Source organism: Ochotona curzoniae, unplaced genomic scaffold (assembly GCF_017591425.1).
Source record: "Ochotona curzoniae isolate NIBS_2020 unplaced genomic scaffold, NIBS_Ocur_1.0 scaffold_1852, whole genome shotgun sequence".
NCBI lineage: Eukaryota > Metazoa > Chordata > Mammalia > Lagomorpha > Ochotonidae > Ochotona > Ochotona curzoniae.
In genome coordinates this window covers 30,046,017-30,051,842 of record NW_024467087.1, presented here as the reverse complement: position 1 = coordinate 30,051,842, position 5,826 = coordinate 30,046,017, and the positions used below count along the sequence as shown (strand labels likewise).

Below are 5,826 nucleotides of genomic sequence, written 5' to 3'. Positions count from 1 at the left end.
AACAATTCTTTGCACTGTCTTCTAATCTCATGGTGCCTCTCTTTTAGTCTTTGTGATTTATTCGTAGAAGAAAACAAATCATTTGTCCCAAAGAGTTCCATGTAGGCTGGATTAATGCCGCCTTCGTGAGCTTTTCCTAATATATCACTACTTCCTTTCAGCCCTCTGATGACACTTTAGCTTAATTGTTTAAAATTATGAATGTGGGGCCCCGACACAATGGCTCAATTGGCTAATGCCCTGATTGCAAGTGCCAGGATCCCACATGAGCACCAGTTTGTGTCCCAGCTGCTCCACTGCTGATCCAACTCCCTGCTTGTGGCCTGGGAAAACATCGGGACATGGCTCAAAGCGTTGGAACCCTGCACCCATGTGGGAGAGTTAGAAGAGGCTCCTGGCTTCAGATCAGCTCGGCTCTGGCTATTGCAGCCATTTGCAGAGTGAGCCAGCAGATAGAGGATCTTTACCTCTGTTTCTCCTCTCTGTAAATTTTTTTTTTCAATAAAAATAAATAAACTTGGATAAATAAGTTATTAATGTGCACTTGATCTTCTGAAACGAGTACAGCAGCCTTTGTGTCTCCATGTGACCTCCCACTGTCCACCACACCCCAACCCCAAACAACCTCAACTATGCATTAATAACTTTCCAGACTATTAGATTAAATCAGGAATATGTTATTACCAGGAAGCATGTTGGACTATATGCTTAATGTATGCAGAGGAAAGACCTGCTCAGGAAGGAAGGAGGAAAAGGGTTAGATGCTAGAGTCAAGCATACAGAATTACTTCAAAAAGTTTACAAAAAATTGCATTAAAGGGGGCAGTGATGGCAAGATGACTACACTCCAACCTTTCACCTGCGATGACCCACTCTGCTTCAATATTAATTTGAATCCACTTATAGAGAGACACATAGGATTCCTTTTTACTTACAGTACCTCGGCCACTGACCAGAGTATGTCATTATTGCAGAGGCACCTGGTAAAGAATCAATGGACTATAAAAGGATGGATTTGATTTTTGTCAAGCTCTTTGTAAGACTATCTAGTTGAGTTGTAGTCAACAAATACAAACAGTTGGGCTATAAGGGATAAAGGACAGATCATGAAATACTATTTAGCCAACAACAGGGAACTGGATGAGGAAACCTACAATATGAGGAAAGGCTTTTTAGGGACACCAAGAAGAAATCCATCATACCACTGCCTCATCTGGTGAGGCCTGAGGATGTTGAAGAGGCGTGGGCAGTGGTTCTATGGCAGATGTTTCAGATTGTTGTGGACAATAGCATTTTCTTTTTTTTTTTTAAGATTTATTTATAATTTTTATTGTGAAGTCAGATATACAGAGAGGAAGATCTTCCGGCCAATGGTTCATTCCCCAAGCAGCCTCAGTGATTGGAGCTGAGCCAATCCAAACCAGGAGCCAGGAGCTTCTTCCAGGTCTCCCACGTGGGTGCAGGGTCCCAAGGCTTTGAGCCATCCTCGACTGCCTTCCCAGGCCAAAAGCAGAGAGCTCGATGGGAAGTGGAGCAGCTGGGATTAGAACCTGTGACCATATGGGATTCCTGCACATGCAAGGCAAGGACTTTAACTACTACATTATCATGCCGGGCCCAACAATAGCATTTTCATGATATGGTCTTTGAACTCTTCGAAGAAAAGCAACCATTGAGATCTTAACAACATGAAGAAAATACAAGTTATACTCTAAATAACATTGTTTCTGATTAACAATATCATAGCCGAAGCAGTCAATTTTATTAAGTTCTAATAAAAAACACAGCTAGGTCAGAAAAAACATCCCATTCTCGTGTTGATAATACTTTGTGCAGGGGGAAAGATCTGCTCAAATCTCCTCTTGCAAACACTGCTGTGTACATAATTTGTTAATTTTATACTTGAAACTTCTATTACTTGAAACTTTAAAAGCATATATGAAATGTATAAATTTAAGATATATAACAAAACACATAGTCAGTACTGATTCAAAAGATTATTTTATTTTGATGCAAAAAAATTTAAATCCATTCATAGGTTCTCTCTCTATCTCTTCTCTTTTTAGATCTACCTTTCAAACAAAAATAAATAGATCTTTAACACACACACACACTTAAAAAATGTGTTTGGTTTTTCCAGCCCCTAAGTTTTGAGATGATGTGTTATCACAGCAATAAATAATACATGATATGTAAGTGCTATGAATAAAGGAAATACTGGGATGTTGTGAAAAGATGTAGGATTTGTAATCTAGTTTGACAATCAAATAACTTCTTACTGAGAAGTCAAATAAGCTGAGACACAAGCAGAAAGGAGAAATTTGCCAGGGTTGGTGAAAAAGAAAAATATTCTGGGCACAGAAAAACATGTGTGAAGGCAGGGAGAAGAAAATGTGAGTTTCTCTCCATTGGGACTGAACGCAATCTTGAGTCAAGGACGTCATTTAGAAGACAGTGACAGCCTTTCAAATATAAGAAGGTTGTGACCCTAAATAGAGAAGTAGTAATATGAGAAAGGATTTACAAGTTGTTTGGCAGGTAGAATCAATAGCTCTTGTCTGCCTAGAGGTTTCTTGGCAATAAGTTGTAGAAACGGTCTGGCAGTGATTTTTCTCTTGAAGAGAAGGTGAAGCTGTTCCGGAGATTGGGGGTGGGGGGGGGAGAGGAGAAGAGTTTATTGCCTTGAAAAATCTGCAGAACAGCTGAAATAGCTGGAGTTTTGAATGAAAGAATGCTGACAAAGGAAACAAATTTGGGTTAATACATAACACCGAGGATCCGGTCCAGTTTAGAGTACATGTGAATGGTTTGATTTTCTCTGAGTTCAGAATCCTGGGTGCAGGAATGGAGCAGATGTTTACTTGAGGGCCGAATATGATGGCTCAATAGATTGGTCCTCCATCTCCAAGTGGTGACATTCCACATGTGCACCAGTTCGTGTTCCAGCTGCTCTACTTCCCATCCAGCCCCCTGCTTGCGACCTTGAAGGGCAGTGGAAGATAACCCAAGGACTTGGGACCCTGCACCCACATAGAAGACCTGGAGGAGGCTTCTAAATCCTGGATTTGGGTCAGCTCAGCTCCAGTTGTTGTGGCCACTTGGGGAGTGAACCAGCAGTTAGAGAATCTTTTTCTGTCTTTTTTTCTCTGTGGATCTGCCTTGCCAATAAAAATAAATAAATCTTGAAAAAAAGTTTACTTGAAGTTACTTAAGGCTGTAAATTTTACCTGGGTTAGCTAACAGAAAGACACTAAGACAAGGATCTGTGGGTTCTTCAGCATAGTTGGAGTATGTGCTAAGGAGGGAAGGAAATAAAAAAGAAATTAAGGGGCCAAGTGTGTGGTAGCCTACTGGCTAAATCCTTGCCCTATACATACCAGGATCCCATATGGACACCAGTTCATGTTCCAGCTGCCCTACCTCCCATCCAGCTCCCTGCTTGTGGCCTGGGAAAGCAGTAGAGGATGGCCCAAAGCATTGGGACCCTGCACCCACATGAGAGACCCGACTTCGGATTGGCTCAGTTCTGGCTATTAAAGCCACTTTTGCATTGAATCAGCAGAGGGAAGATCTTTCTGTCTTTCCTTCTCTCTGTAGATCTGCCTTTCCAATAAAAGTAAATAAATCTTAAAAACACACACACACACAGAAAGAAAGGAGGCCGATGGACTTGGTGTGGTGGACATGGTGCTATGCCCCCCAGGTTGCTTTACAGTTGCTAGAAATACTGTCATTGGCTGCCTTCAGCTGTACTTGCTAGCCCTTCAGAAACTGCCACATGCATGTCAATAGCTGTCATATGGAGTCCCACCCTTCCCCGAGTGGCATTCAAGTGGCATAAGTAACCATCCTGGCGTAACTCAAAACAACACTAAAGCGGCACTATAGTTTCAGACCTCCCATGTGGAATTGACTAAGGATGTGACAGAGCCCTGACTTCTACACAATTCTGTTTCCTTCCCTTTCTTTCCACAGGTATTTATCCCAAGGACTCTTGTTAATAAATATTCTTAACACTTAACTCCCTCTGAGAATTTGCTTCCTGTGACATGACATTTATGAACTGCAAGTTCCAATGAGGTTGAAGGGCTAGTATCCTAGGAGTAAAGGAGCAAAGTGGAAGGATGAAAGGATGTAGTCTCAGGGTGGTCTCGTGTCTTAGTTCATGATTTTAGAGGATAGTGGCCCAACAACAAGGACAACAAGGACACATACAGTGAGTAACATGTGCTTTAATCCTGGACTGGAAAGGTTTAAGGAATGGCATGATCCAATTTGCACTCTTAAGATAGTGTGTTGACTGCCAACAGGAGACTGTAGACTGGGTTTCAAAGTGCTGAGTGGAGATCTAGAAATCAGTACTTGAGAATGGAGCTGGAAACAGAAAGAGGCAGTTATCTATTGGTGCGGTCTTGAGTAGACAATCACAACTTACAAGAAGAAAATACAGTATTGATGGCTGCTAGGAGCTTCAAAAAAGTAGAGAATTGGGAGGTTTTGCTTTAAAATTTATTTTTCCACCATTAAAATTTCTAATTGGTACAAAAATTATGTTTCTGCAAATGTAGACATAATGAAATCTAAAAATCAGGGCAAATGTATCACTTCTGTGGTAAGAACATTCAAAATCATTCTAGCATTTTTGAAATGTGCAATATGGTTACCTTCATTCCCCTACCAGGCAATAAAATAACAGAGCTTCAATGTCCCAGGTACTTGGGACTTTGTCACCCATATAGAAGATTAGGATGAAGCTCCTGGTAGCTAATCTCAGCCTAACCTCAGTCTTGGCCGTTGTAGGCATTTGGGGAGGAAAGCAGTGGATGGAATATTCCCTCTCACTCAATATATACACATACACTTATGTATATACTCTAAGTTAGTACTCATTTATAAACCTTTTCCCATTCTTCCCTTCTCCTTATGCTACCCAGCCTCTATCAACCAACATTCTTTTTATTCCAATGGCATTGGCTCTCCTAAATTCTCTACATGGTTGAATCATGTGATATTAGTCTTTCTGTGTTTGTTATTCCACTTAACATCATGACTTCCATTCCCATCCATGTCATCACAAAGGACAAGATTTCATGAGTAGTATTCCATGTGTAGATATATCATATTTGCTTTACCCATTCACCAGTGGATAGACATATAAGTCCATTTCATTTTTGGCTATTGTGAATAGCACTGCAATAAACATATGAGTGCAGATATCTTTCCAACAGACAAATTTCATTACAAATTTCATTACAAATATATCTATGTATCTAATAGTGGGACTCCTGGTTCACTCGATAGTTCTAATCTTAATCATTTGCAACACTATCACACCATCTTCCACAATGACTACTAATTTACAGATCCACCCACAATGCACATGATTTCCTTTTCTCCACCAGCACTTGTTACCTTTGCAGATTTTGATGTGAAAGTGGAAGAATAGTGCTCTGGAATCACCGCTGGGGAGTGAGAGGAACACCTTCCCCGCTCCTGAGCCAGAAATTTGTAGGTTCTGAGGGGCTGAGTTGCCCCCATTAGCACAGCCTGCTCGGCAAGTCAGATTTCAGCTGAGGCATCCAGAGTGCAAGAGCATTCGGTGAGAGATCAAATGCCTGAGCCATGTGATGGGGAGCCAAATAGCACCACTGACTCCAAGCACACATCATTCTAAGCCCTTGTCTGATTTAGAGTGTTCTCAAGCAACTTGAGGCAGAAAGAGACACTATAAATTTTGCAAATCCAGAGGTGAGTGTTAGCAAGATAAGCTGCTTTACCAAATTAATTTAAGGTTCTCAGATTCAGCCTTTGAAATTCTAATTGGGT

The 5,826-nt window shown here is 41.0% G+C and overlaps 1 pseudogene; it reads left to right on the top strand.

Moving 5' to 3' along the window:
• Positions 1–836: 836 nt before the first annotated feature.
• Positions 837–5,446, top strand: LOC121169503 (annotated as a pseudogene).
• Positions 5,447–5,826: the final 380 nt, after the last annotated feature.